This window comes from Hypanus sabinus, chromosome 2, assembly GCF_030144855.1.
Source record: "Hypanus sabinus isolate sHypSab1 chromosome 2, sHypSab1.hap1, whole genome shotgun sequence".
NCBI classification, from domain to species: Eukaryota; Metazoa; Chordata; class Chondrichthyes; order Myliobatiformes; family Dasyatidae; genus Hypanus; species Hypanus sabinus.
The window spans coordinates 137084703-137098616 of NC_082707.1; the positions used below are offsets into that span (position 1 = coordinate 137084703).

The following is a 13914-nucleotide window of genomic DNA, read 5'->3' on the forward strand; positions in this document are numbered from 1 at the left end:
TATGATCATCTCATAGAGTTCATGTTTCACTTTTATTTTGTATATCTTGATACTTCAGCCAACTGCCAACTTCCTGTGAGGCTTAATGGTTATCCTTAAATAGTTTATCACCAGGGGGAGAAAAAAGCACGTACAATTAAACACTTTCCCCATTATTTTCTGCATTGTGGTGCTATGGCATTGTAAGGCAGTATATTCCAGTCAGGTTAAGGTTTGGTGGACATAGAAGATAAAACATTTTATGGGAGAACACTGTCATTTGTCTTCTTTTGAAAATCTTTGTCATTCCACAATGGTACCCAGAGGAATTTAAATATAGAAGCAAATACCCTCTTAGGTGTTCAAGACTGCTCCCTCCATTACTCCGAGATCCAGAAAACATAATGTATGAATATCCTGTGCCATTTGCATTATAAACACAGGACTTAGAAATAATCCCATTTGGATAATGTGCTTGTGAAGAAAATTTATTAACAGTTAATATATAATTTTTCCATCTTAAACAGGTTATAGCAGAGCAATCCTCTGAATAAATTGGTAACAAAATCTACAGTATGTTTAAAGATTTTTTAAACATTTTTTAACTTCTAGTTTCATGAAGAATTTTCATAACTTTAAACTTAGAACGTTAAATACCTTGTCTTTTTGTGATTGCACTACTTGATAGATGTGTGTTTACATTCCTATCGGGGTGTATAACTACCGTAGGATTCAATGTAACAGCATTTCTTTGTATTATTCAACTATTAAAATAAGATCAGCATTTTTTTTCTGTTTTGGTACGATTTTTTCAGTTATAGAATGATGATTTATAAATGAATAAAAGCCGATATAAAGCCGATTTCTGAAGTACCAATCAGATTTGACTACTTTTTATACAATAATAGTACCTGCTAAAACCTTAAGTAGCCATTTTTTTTTACTTTAATATCATTTTCAAAGTATCTTTGGGATCTAAAACAGGCAGATAGCAGGCTTTCCCACTGTGGTATGTCAATCACATTTTACATAATGCTGCAACATTGACTTCTACCACCACCTAGATTGCTCTGTCCAAAGATTAAGTTGTAACCTGTGTCTGCATTTCTTCAAAATTCCATACTTCACTGGGATATCATCTACTTGCATTCATGCTATTTCAGCCGATTGCAGCTCGTATCCCTTTTTCAACTACAGTTGGTTGATTGCAGCAGCATTTGCTTTTTTTTACTAGTTCACTTGCTTGAGCCTTCGTTTGGTGATGTGAATTGGATAAAGAGAATCCACCTCATAAACTGACAATAACCACAGAGCAATTAATGGTATGGACTGTATTATGCAATTATAAATGATACAAAATCTTGGTCTTTACCCTTCTTCTACCCACCTCCATAGTTGGATGATTTAAAATTGAATTTTGACTCATTTTGGGGATTTTAATAACATTGTCTGGTGAGAGGATCATCTAGTAAAATGGTGGCGTGCTTGGTTGCAGCAGCCTCTCTGGGTCCAACCAGTGGTGTAGTTGTACATCCTTTACATCTTCCTTTCAATTGCAAGACCCAGCTGGATATTAAGGACACCAAATACTGCAGATCTACCCCACTAGTGAGTTGCTGTATAGTGGTGGAGCTCAGCATGGGCTTATTGTGTACCTCCACCCAGGGATAAAGGCATCGGACACAGTGCTTGGAGGCAGTGCGTGGTCCAACAGATGATGCAAATTATTGGATGTTTTTCTTGTGATTGCGAGACCCTGTTGGATATTGGTAAGATAAGATCATGCAGTCCCGGTTATTTGGTAAGAACGATGGTGGGGGAGCTGTGTGGCCTCGGTTGTTACACGGACTAAGCTCTCATGCTATGGTGTCTCATGTTGCAGCCACTCAAGGGGGCAGGTGCTGGAGGTGATGGGGGAAAGAGCACAGGTACGTCGGGTATGCTGGGTTGCGTCTAGCCCCTCACATTGGTGCTGTTCATTGGTCCAGTGTTCGTTTGGTGGAAGATAACCTGGATTGCGTTTATCTACAGCTGCACTTGAACATGCGAGGATCTGCTGTGTGCTTGTTCCTGCCAAATCATGGCTCCAGGATGGTCACCTCATGCACCTTCAATCTTCAGGCCCCACCCCTCAGAGACTTGGAATATAATAATTTGTTGTGACTATTTTTTCTGCTGTTGTAACTGTATTTGCTGTGTGCAGTGTGTGTGACAGCTGTTACGGTTTTACACCTTCCCCCAGAGGAATACTATTTCATTTAACTGTATACATGTGTATGGTTGTATGACAATTAAACTGGTAACAACAGGGTCTTCTGAAATCCCACATGTAATCACATTTTCTTCCAATAGCTCTGCAGTATGACCCAGTTCCAGCTGCCTGTGTTTATTTATAATGTGGGGACTAAATCAATACTGGGAACTGTACAGTTGTTTCCTTTTCATTCTCCTATGTAGATTGGTTGCAAAGTAAAGTGACAGTAAGGTTCTCTTTTGCAGCTTCATATAATTAACACACTGTCACTACTTCATTCATCCAATGCATTATCACCTTGATGGGATGCAAACCTTAGTGTAAATTACACTGAGAAGGCAATGGTTTTTTTTCAGAACTTCAGGTTTAATCAGATCATCTGGTTCAGAGAGTTTCCATAATCGTTGAAGATGACATTATATGATTTTCCTTTGTAGCCATATAGAAAGTAATGCTCAGATTTAAATATAATGATTTCCAGTTAATTGGGCCTGTGGCTAATCAGGGCAGCTGCTTATTTGGAACAACTATTATAGAACCAAGCCAAATCAAGAAAATAGCCAGTGTTCCCATTATTTCTTTGGAACACACTGCCACTTAGTTGGGCAGGAGACTGTTGCCAAACATTTTTCAACTAGCCTCAGTTGTGTCTGGTCATTAGACACTACACTGCACTTAAAGTGAATGGTTCTTAAATAATGTCACTTGTGTGTTTGTGTTCAAAAAGCAGTGATTTTTGTCACTGATAGTTGGCGAGGAATAAACAGAGAATTCAGAAATGTTCTGCTCCCTGTCCTTTCAAGTATTCAGGCTTGGAGATGCCAACAATGTCACAACTTCATAAGGAACACTGAAGAATTTGAAGGTATTGACAATCGTCTTGAATGTTACAATGAAAATAAAGATTTGGAGGATGCAATTATTGAAAGTACTGTTTGACGGCAGTCCACTATCTGTACTAGGGGTCAGCTTTGACTGTTCATTTACAGTACAGTCAATCGAAATAGTATGTCAATTTATAGAGAATGAATTCCTCTGTGAGATCTATTAGCAACTAATACACACTTTTATAGTAGTGTAATAGTTTTGGTAGTATTCTGATTTATTCTGCATTTAATTTGAATAGATATTTGTTTCTCAGTTAAACAGCAGTTAGTTTTTTAATGCCTTTTTAACTATTTCCATAAAACTTCAGCTAGCTGCTTAATTGGGTTAAAATGTACTGGTCCCATTAGCTGGAATCCACTGTACTGTATTTTGATTCATACCAGTCCCTGAACTGTCCCATTTAAATGCTATTCCTTATCTTTTGGTCATTTTTCCACTTTCTTTGTTGAGTATGGCACATCTTCAGAAGAGGACAAGAACAAAATGTTTTCATCCCATTTTCCATCATAAATCCTCTTTATGGTGCTTTGAAAAAATATTCAATCCCCAGCCTTTTGTTCACATAAGCAAGTATTGCAATCTGGAATTTTGATCAATTTATCTGAGAATTTTTATTTGTGGATCACATGCTCCTTTTTTTCCACAGAAGAGACTCCCCCACCCCCCCCCCAAAAAACCAGGGAAAATTGTAAAGCATGAAAACTAAAAAATCAAATACTAAAATGTCAGCAGTTCAAAAGTATTTACCCCCCCACCCTTTGTTCAGTATTTATTTGACCACCTCTCACAGCTATTATAGTCAGTACTTTTTGGAAAGGTCTCTTTTATCTTTACACAACGTGATGGAGCAAGGTTTGCCCATTCCTCCTTGCAAAAGTGTTCAAGCTGTGCCAGGTTTGTTGAGGAGCGACAGTGGACAACAATCTTCAGGTCTTGCTAGAGTTGATTGACCAGTTAAGGTCAGGACTCTGACTGGGTGCTGAAGGACATCAATTTTCTTCATTTGAAGCCATTCCATAGTTGCTCTGAAAATGTGCTTTGGGTCATTGTCTTGCTGAAAGACAAACTTCTACCCCTGTTTAACCTTTCTGGCAGAGGAGCCCTCTGTATTTAGCAGCATTAATTTTCATATCTGACCAGATTTCCAGTCCCTGCTGCTGAAAAGCATCCCAATAGCATGATGCTACCTCCACCATACTTAACAGTAGGGGTGTTGTTACTTGTCCGCTATTCAGTATTAGAGTTACACCATATATACTGCTCAATGTTGAGTCTAAAATGTTTAGTCTCATCTGACTGCAAGACTTTCTTCCACATCTTCTCAGTGATGCTTTGCAAAACAAAGCCTTAATGTGCAAGGTTATGCTTTATTTTTAGTCAGACCTTCTTGTCACTCTTTCATAAATACCTTTTTTGTGCAAAGCCTTAGAGATTGTGGAGTCATGAATTTCATCTCCAGTTGTAGCCAGTGACTTCTTCAGCTTAGGCAGATGTTGGTGTCTCAGTAGTCTCTCTTACAAGCACCATTCTTCTCCGGTGATTAATTTTAGAGGGGTGGGACTGACCTAGGTAGCATGGCTGTATTTTCGTTTTTTTCCCACTTTTTCACAATGGGTTGCACTGAATCTGAAGTATGTTTGAGATGGTCTTGTACTCTTCAGATTTATGCTTCTCTATTATCACTTCTCTGACTTGTCTTGAATGCTGTTTTGTCTGCATTTTGGTTTGGTCTGTTGAAAATCTACCATTCTGTTGGACCTTTCAGAGAGGGGGGCATTTATTCTTATGAATTCATTGAAAACAGGTGATCCTCCAATTTTCTACATCAACAAATCGGGTGGGTTGGTAGGTAATATACATTATTCCACCTGAGGAAAATTAGCATAGCAATTACAAAGGGGATGAATACCTTTTCAGTTTTTAGTTTTTCACTTTTTTAGTTTTTAATTTTTAGTAAATTGCTGGCAAGTTTTGGAGTTTTTCTTTTGATTTGACATGATACATAATGTTTTGTAGTTTACCTCAAAAAATCCCATTTCAGTATTTTAAATTTAGAAAATGAGACAGTAAAATGTGAAAATAGTTGTGGGGGCTAAATACTTTTTCAAGGCACTGTACAATAGCATCCATAATAGTAAGCAATGCTTTGAATAGTGAAGTAAGGATGATGTACCTCACAATCCACCAACTCAAGTGAAATATTAACATTACTCACTTGGTAGAAACTGATGAGGCTGGGTGAAAGATTAGTAAAACACCCTGCGCAACGTAATGATCTGTAAAAGTCATTGGAGTGTAACTCACTCAAGCATAGTAGATATGACAGTTTTGTTCTGCATCTTTTCAAAGTATATGAAACCAGAGAAAGCTATGAGCTGATATTCTATTAGACTCCAATTTGGGAACTGGATTTCGGATTTCCAACTTAGGAACAAAATAAATAGGAAGGACATCAGCAAAGACAAGGCTAGCATGTACAAAAACGTGCAACATCTCCATTAAAACATTAAAGGATATAATAATAGGTACTTGAGTAGATTTGTCTTTCTGCCATGAAATTTTATATCTTGCAATAATGCCTTTTCTCTTCTTTGCACTTTTTCTTCTTTACACTAATATCCCTTTGATTACCAATACATGTGCATGGGTTAATCATTTCTTGTTAGATCAGTAGATGTATGAAGCACATAGAAAACCCATTGATTATTGGTGATTTTTGTTTTCCCATTCATAATAAATTGATTTTAATCAGTTGCCAGTATTGACCTGGTTACATTGTGGAGGGCTGTAAATTCTGATGCTTGCAATATGTTCTACTGCTTGTAGCCATCAGTTTTCAGAGCTGGGGATATTGTGGGAAATTACCAAATGCTGGGTGCTTGGCAAGGAACCAGGCATCATTTGAGGAAATGTACATTGGCTGCCTATTCAATAAATAAATGTGGACAGTTTTATAACAGATTTGATGAAAGCTTGGACATTGGTCCTTTTGGGCATGGTGTGGAGAAGCAAGAGGAACTACTCTCAAATGGAAAAATTGATGAGAAAACTCTGGGTGGGTGGGGGAGAGGGAATACAAGTAAATAGTAGCATATTCAATTGTTCTTTGGTTGCATTCCAGCAACTTGATACAGCACAGTAGTGTATTGAATCAATAAGTCGGCTTCTCAGCCTATACCACAGAGGGAAGAGATACAGTCTCTTTGTTGCTTAACACTAAGCTAGAGCATTTGATTGGAAGCATGTTGGACTATTGGAGTATAAGACCTTGCCTTTTGTTTATGATATTAATATGTTTGACAACTTAAAATTTTGCCTTTATGTTGTCCTGATACTATATTGCATTTGCTTGAAAGTCTAAAGAGAAATTTGGGCAGAATGAGAATTTTAAGATTCATAACACACTGCATTTTTTTGCCTCATAGCTAGTTCCATGGACCGATAGAATTGAATGTTGTCAGGAAGAGATGGGTCATGCAATAACACCCAAGTTGCGTTTCTCTCTCCACCACAATTCTATGCAGCCATATCTTCTGACGTTAGGCATTGTGGAATTCAACTGACTTTGAGAAATTCAGATCTTGAAACTTTAATGCAGATCTTGAAAATGTTTTGTACTCCCATGAAGACAATGGATATAGGAACCATGGTTCTCAAAACATCCAAACGTATCTACCTGAATATTATGAAGAGTGCTTAATATTAGACTATGGAGGATGCTTAAAAGTTTATCATAGCTAATTAAGTTATTTCTGTTATGAATCATTTCACCTGAACTTTATTGTAATGTTTATTGTGTTACTGATATTATAACAGAGAGAGGACAGAACTTTAATGGCAACAAGTGAAGCCATAAATGCTGAGCATTGCCGCAACACTGTGCAAGCTGCATAAAGAAGACATTCTATGAGCTAATTTCTATAGATTTCATTTTATAGAGTAAGATTTGTAATCAAGAAAGATGAAAGTTTACAGATCTGTAGCATTTGTTTTTCTCTGGAAAGATTCTACAACTCTTCTGCAAGATGATTAGCTATGATTTTGCAGGCAGATTGTGAAGACTAGTGAGGGGAGCCTTACAGACAGCTCTATCTCGCCACTATATTTCTCTCTTGGATACAGTAGTGCTTATGTCGTGTCAGACTGCTTGATCAAGATTCAGTACACGAATGCCTACAATTTCCTCCAATTAAATGTGGGGAAGTTATCATCAGTCCTTTACAGAATGTGAACAATTTCATACAGCATTATCACCACTAACACTTTTGTTCAAGAGACATGGACCTATATAAGAAAAATATACCATTTGCATTTGCACTGCTCTCCAAGAGACTGCAAGATGAATACTCTTGAGGTGTCTAAATAGCACCTAATACAAGAGTGTTCTATGGATCAATTTGTAGCTCATATTCTCATTTCCTGGGAGAAGGACTTAAGTTAAGGATTTGCTTTTGACCACTTATTGCTATGTGGTAGCTGCTGATGGAATGGCAACATGTTTGGCACAAAATTATTACTGTTTGGTGCAAGCTGCTCTACATTACATATGCCCAACTTAAGAAAACCCATACACAAGAACAAGTCCCCGTAATACTATTAAATTCAAAAGTCTGATGTTCCAATAATCAGCTAATCAGCTTATTCATAGTGCAGCATCCCAACACACAAAATCAACGTATATGTCTAAGGATGTCTGTAAAAAAAAAATAATAATAATAATAAAAATACAATTAAAAAAAAAACCCTGGAGATGGCCTTTATTTACACTGAAACCGTGTGTCCATTTGAACTGCTGGGTAGGTACCCTTTGGAAAAACCATACTTGATGAGTGTAAAGGGTTAAAGAAAACAAAGTAACTGACAGATGAATACATGACTGGTCTTAAGAGGAATTTTTTTTCTGCTGTGCTGCTACACATCAGAGCTACCCTCTGAGGTCCTGGGGTTACGCTGTCTTTGGATGTTGAAACGTACACAGACTCCAGTTGCCACCTATTTAAGGGTAAAATGCACTACGTAGTCTAACACATGCAGAGCCGAAATGTCACATCGCCAAATGAGGCTTCTGAGAAGTGTGTACTTTGCTTTGAAATATCAAACACTTAGAGAGGAGGGATCAAATATATTTGACAGAAAGGACCTACATCACGTACTCTGAACTTCAATAGCTGAGCTGATGATGACGTACATTTTGACTGTTAGAATGACTAGACCATCTTTGTTAAAACATAAGAGGAAACTAAACAATTTAATACACAATCCTTCATACTTTCAATGTTAAATCTTCAATCTGCTTCTGTCTAAAAGCATATTCTGTTTTGTAAGACAAGAACTTTACGTAGGTAAATGCTACTGCAAAAAGGAGCAGAGGTTTTTATGCACTTTTACTGATTATTTGACAGAATGTGTTTCAGTTTTGTTCAGAATCATAGAAAATGTATTGAAGTTTAAAGCAATGTCTCCTCAATTAAAACACAGTCACATAATGTATATAATCATTTAGAAGAAGACAGTTTGTAAATTTGTTTTGAATTCTAGTAATGTGAAGTTTCTCCATTTGTAAACTTAAATTACTTTGTTCTTCCACCATACGTTGCTGTCTCCATGCAGTTCCAATATATCAGCCAATTATTCTTCAGCTCTGGCAACACTTTTCACATACAACATTGATAGGGAATCCTATTGGAGTAGAAGCAAACAGAGGATGTTGAGAGAAAGATAACAGTGTGTAGGGAGGAAGGCTATCACTGCTTACAGCAGGATCTAGGTCAGTGGGGAAAAATGGCCTGAAAAATGGCTAATGGAACTTAATTCAGACAAGTATGAGGTGTTATGCTTTGGGAGGACAAACCAGGGTGGGATGTACAGAGAATGGTAGAGCACTGAGGAGTGTGGTAGAACTGGGATCTGGGAATATAAATTCATAGTTGCGTAAAAGTGGTACCACATGTAGATAGGGTTGTAAGGAGAGCTCTTGGTGTGCATTAACCTTCATAAATCAAAGAATTGAGACAAGAGTGGGGATGTTATGTTGAAGTGGTATAAAACATTGATGAGGTCAGAACAAGAGTTATATGTGTAGCTCTGGCCACCTAGCTACAGGAAAGATATCAATAAGATTGAATTTACAAAGATGTTGCTGGGACTTAAGGACGTGAGTTGAGGGAAAAAGTGAAATAGGCTATGACTTTATTCTCTGGATTGTAGCAGAAATGAAGGGAGATTTGATAGAATAATGAGGGGTACAGATAGGGTAAATGCAAGCAGGCTTTTTCCATTGATGTTGGGTGAGTTTAAACTAGAGGTCACAGGTTAAGAGTGAAAGGTGAAATATTTAAGGGGAACCTGAGGGGGAACTTCTTTACTCAGAGGGCGGTATGAGTATGGAATGGCTGCCAGTAAAAATAGTGGATGCAGGTTCAATTGCATCATTAAAGAGAAGTTTGGATAGGCATATGGGTGTTAGGAGGGATATGGAGGTCTATGGTGCAGGTGTGAGTTAATAGAACAAGACAGAATAACATTTCCGCACAGACCAGATGGGCCCAGAGGACTTGTTTCTACACTGTAGTGCTCTATGCCTTTATAGCAAATACTATTGAGAAACTACAGTTAACATTTATAATCTTTATAATTGTTTGGTGAAATAATGTAATGAAGTGGATTCCAGTTAATTGGGACACATTGGAACCAGTATCTATTAACACAAATAAGCAGCTGCGCCAATTAGCTAAAGTATCATGGAAATAGTTAAAAAGATGTAAAAAAAATAAACTGAGTGATGAATTATGTATTTTAATGAAATACAGAACAGATTAGAATACTAACAACAGTGCTACGGTATTATAAAAGTGTGCATTAGTTCCTAATGGTAATTAATGGAGGAATTCATCCAGTGTGCACTGCTGTGTTCTTTTGATTGACTGTAACTGAACAAAATCATTGCAGACACCTTGTATAGATGATGGACTGCCTTCATACAATGCTATTGATGACGCATCCTCCAAATCTTCATTTTAATTGTAGTGTTCAAGATGATTGTTGATACCTTCAAATTCTTCGTAGATCCTAACTCGTTGAGGTAGGGAAATCATTTCATTTTTACTTCTGGTTGCATTTCTGGCATCTTTAGCCTGAATGCTTGAAACAGCAGGGATCAAAACAGTTCCGAATTGTCTTATTGCTTATTTCTCGTCAACTATCAATGACAAAGATCACTGGATCACTGCTTTTTGAACACAAACACATGCAACTGATACTATTTAAAAATTGCTTGCCCTAACATGGTGCAGTGTCTAATGGCCATACAAGTGCACACAATTGACTCTTGTTAGAACCTATTTGGCAACAGTCTCCTGCTCCAATTAAGATGTATAGTTTAAAAAAAAGTGAAGGGGATCACAGCAATTTTCTCGATTAATTTTTGTTCTTTAAAAGTTGTCCCAGCTGACCCAATTAACAAATGGCCCAATTAACTGGAATCCATTATATTTCTCTAAAGAACAAATGGAATTATCTTTCAGCTTTTGGTACTATGTATTTAAAAATATTATGATCAAGGAAGAGTAAAAACAAATATTTTTAGATAATCCGGTTTTAGGTAGTTCAGAAGCCAAAACATACATAATTAATATAAAATATATGTTAATATTGATATAATTAAGACTATGTATAATTTTAATGAGCTACACCAGGCCCATCCTGAAATGCAGAAAAATATTATGCAAATAGATCAAAGAACAGATGAGACAAAAAGGACGCCAGCCATTGCTGATCTGTTTAAACCCAGTGATTTTATCAAGCCACCTCAACATGTTGCTTGATAACTATGTGCAAAATAGACCACTGTGATCACAGCACAAGACGTTGTTGTTTTTTTCTGAGCAAACGGAAAAGTTGATGAAATGAATGTTTGCCCAAAAATTTGCATTTAGTGCAAGGTCTTTTTCTGAGCTAATAATTTTATACAGAAGTAATAAAATCAGGAGTAGGCTGTATGATCCTCTTCACACCAGTTTGTAAGATGATGGCTGGTGTGGCCTTTAGCCTCAACTCCATTTTCTTGCTCAACCCTATTCATTCTTAATTCTACTGTAATTCAAAAATCTATTTCAAACCTACTATTTAAAAGCCCAGAGTCATAGCTTACTGGGTTAAAGAATGCTAAAGCTTTGCAACCCTGTGAGAGAACAAATTTTAAGGGGCTACACTTTATGCTTTCAAATTTGTGTCTTCCTGAGCAGGGGAGACATCCTTATCATTGTCACCCTGTCATTCCCCCCACAACCATTCTGCTCAATCATTCCTCATAACAGGATCCTCTCATTCCAGGAATCAATGACATGATCCTTTGTTGTACTGCCTCTAAGGCAAGTTTAACCTTCCTTAAAGAAGACCAAATCAGTACACGGTACACTAGATATAGCTTTGAAAAGCAAGGCACAGCTGCTCCAATACTTCATTGCTTTCATGTTCTTTTCCCGCCAACCACAACCCAACCCATGATTCTGTTTACTCAATATCAATTGCAAGTTTCCAAAAATCTACCAGTCCAAAAGTCTGTGTCTTTTCCTTAAGTTTTATGAGCTTTTTCTTTCAAATTTAGCACCATCCTTAACCATGGATAGATCACTTTTCCCATTATGTCATTTTCTGAATGAAATTTATAAAACTTAAAGCATTGCTTTGTTTATCTGCCACCATATAGTTCAATTTTAAAAATCTATTTTGACCCGTTCATCCTCATTCCCATCCATTGTCTGTATTCATGTCTCATGTTCTTGTTTTAGATTTAAAATTTATCACTCTCAAATTCTATTATATTATGATCAGCCTTCTCCAGAGGAGTTTTTTTTATTATTCTGCTATCAGTAGTTAATAGTCATTACAGATGAACAGATCTAAAATAGGCTGATGCCTCGTTCAGTCTTCAAAGCATTTCATGACCATGTCTTTATTACTCCCATATTAAAGTGCTGCATTGATATTTACGTTCCTTTGTTATGTCATTGTATTGCTCAGTTGATTAGTCTGCCCAACACTACAGTTACTATCAGAGGTCCTTGGGTTACCCCTTGTTATTCCCCATCTTCACCTTAATTGATTCCACCTCGATTTTCCACTCCAGAATTCTTTCCCGTTTTGTCTCTACATTATCCTTGGTGTCAGAGATGCCACCTACCATCCATTCCCATTCCACCTGTTTTTCTGGAATATTCAGCCCCCAGCTCTGATCCCCTGGCAAATATAATGGCTAAATTAATCATTGAGTCATAGAACAATACCACATATTTAACGGCTCTTTGGCCCATTTAGTCTATGACAACAACATTGCCATTTATCTATCAGAATCAAGTTTAGTATCACCAGCATATGTTGTAAAATTTGTGAATTTTTTGGCAGGGGTATAATGTAATACATGGAAAAATATAGAAAAAAAAGAATTACAGTGAGTGTACATGTATGTATAATAAATAGAGGAAGAAGAAGAAGAAGAAGAAGCAGAAAGCCCTTAACCCTGAGTGGAGTCAGCATTTTATTTTAGCAGGCTTTCTTGTTTTTACGAGGCCGAGTTGCTAGCTCGACGCTCAATGCAGCACAGATAGAAAGCGTGCAAGGGAGCCGGCTGGATTCGGACTCGGGAGCCTTCTCTCCGAAGTCTGGCGCTGATGCCACTACACCACCAGCCGGCCATATTAAATAGTTAAATTTAAAAATAATAGTGAAAGAAACAGAAATAATAATGAAGTGAGGTAGCATTCATGGGTTCAATGTCCATTCAGAAATCAGATGGCAGAGGTGAAGAAACTGTTCCTGAATTGTTGAGTGTGTGCCTTTAGGCTTCTTTACCTCCTTCCTGATAGTTACAGAGAACAGGGTGTGACCTACGTAGGTAATGGGGTCCTTAATAACGGATGCTGCCTTTCTGAGGATGTCTTGGATACTACAGAGGCTAGTACCCATGATGGAGCTGACTAATTTTACAACTTTCTGTAGCTTCTTTCGATCCTGTGCAGTAGCCCACACCTCATACCAGACAGCGATGCAGCTTGTCAGAGTGTCTCCATGGTACATATTTAGAAATTTCCAAATATTTTAGGTGACAAACCAAATCTTCTCAAACTCCTAGTGAAATATAGCTGCTGTCTTGCTTTCTCTATAGCTGCATTGATACGTAGGGACCGGGTTAGATCCGCAGAAATCTTGGCACCTAGGAACTTGAAATTGCTCACTCTCTCAATTTCTAATCCTTCTATGAGGATTAGTTCATGTTCCTTCCTGGTCCATGATCAGCACTTTGGTCTTACTGATGTTGAGTGCAAAGTTATTGCTGTGACACCACACAACTAGCTGGTATATTCCTCATCGCCAATTGAGATTCTGCCAACAATGGTTGTATCATCAGCAAATTTATAGATTGCGTTTGAGCTATGCCTAACCACAAAGTGATGGGCGTAAAGAGAGTAGAGCAGTGGGGCATACATCCCTGAGGTGCGCCAAATTTCCTGCATTCAGCCCATATCCCTCCAGGCATCCCCCTTCCATTGTCCCCTATCCAACTGCTCATAAATGATACTATTGTACATGCCTCAGCCACTTCCTCTGTGAGCTCATTCCATATACTCACTGTTTTCTGTGTGAACAAGTTGCCCCTCAGATCCCTTTGAAATCTATCCCCCCCCCCACCCCCAAACCCCGGTTATGTCCTCCCCTATCCTGGAGATGGACAGTTAGCATCCACTTATCTATGCCTCTCATAATTTTAAACATTTCTATTTAGTCACTCTTTGTTC

At 37.6% G+C, this 13914-nt stretch overlaps 1 protein-coding gene across 1 annotated transcript in view; it reads left to right on the forward strand.

The window, feature by feature from the left end:
* Window positions 1–13914, forward strand: part of LOC132384505 (RAS guanyl-releasing protein 1-like) — a 99380-nt gene that overhangs the window by 14234 nt on the left and 71232 nt on the right. The window lies entirely within an intron of this gene.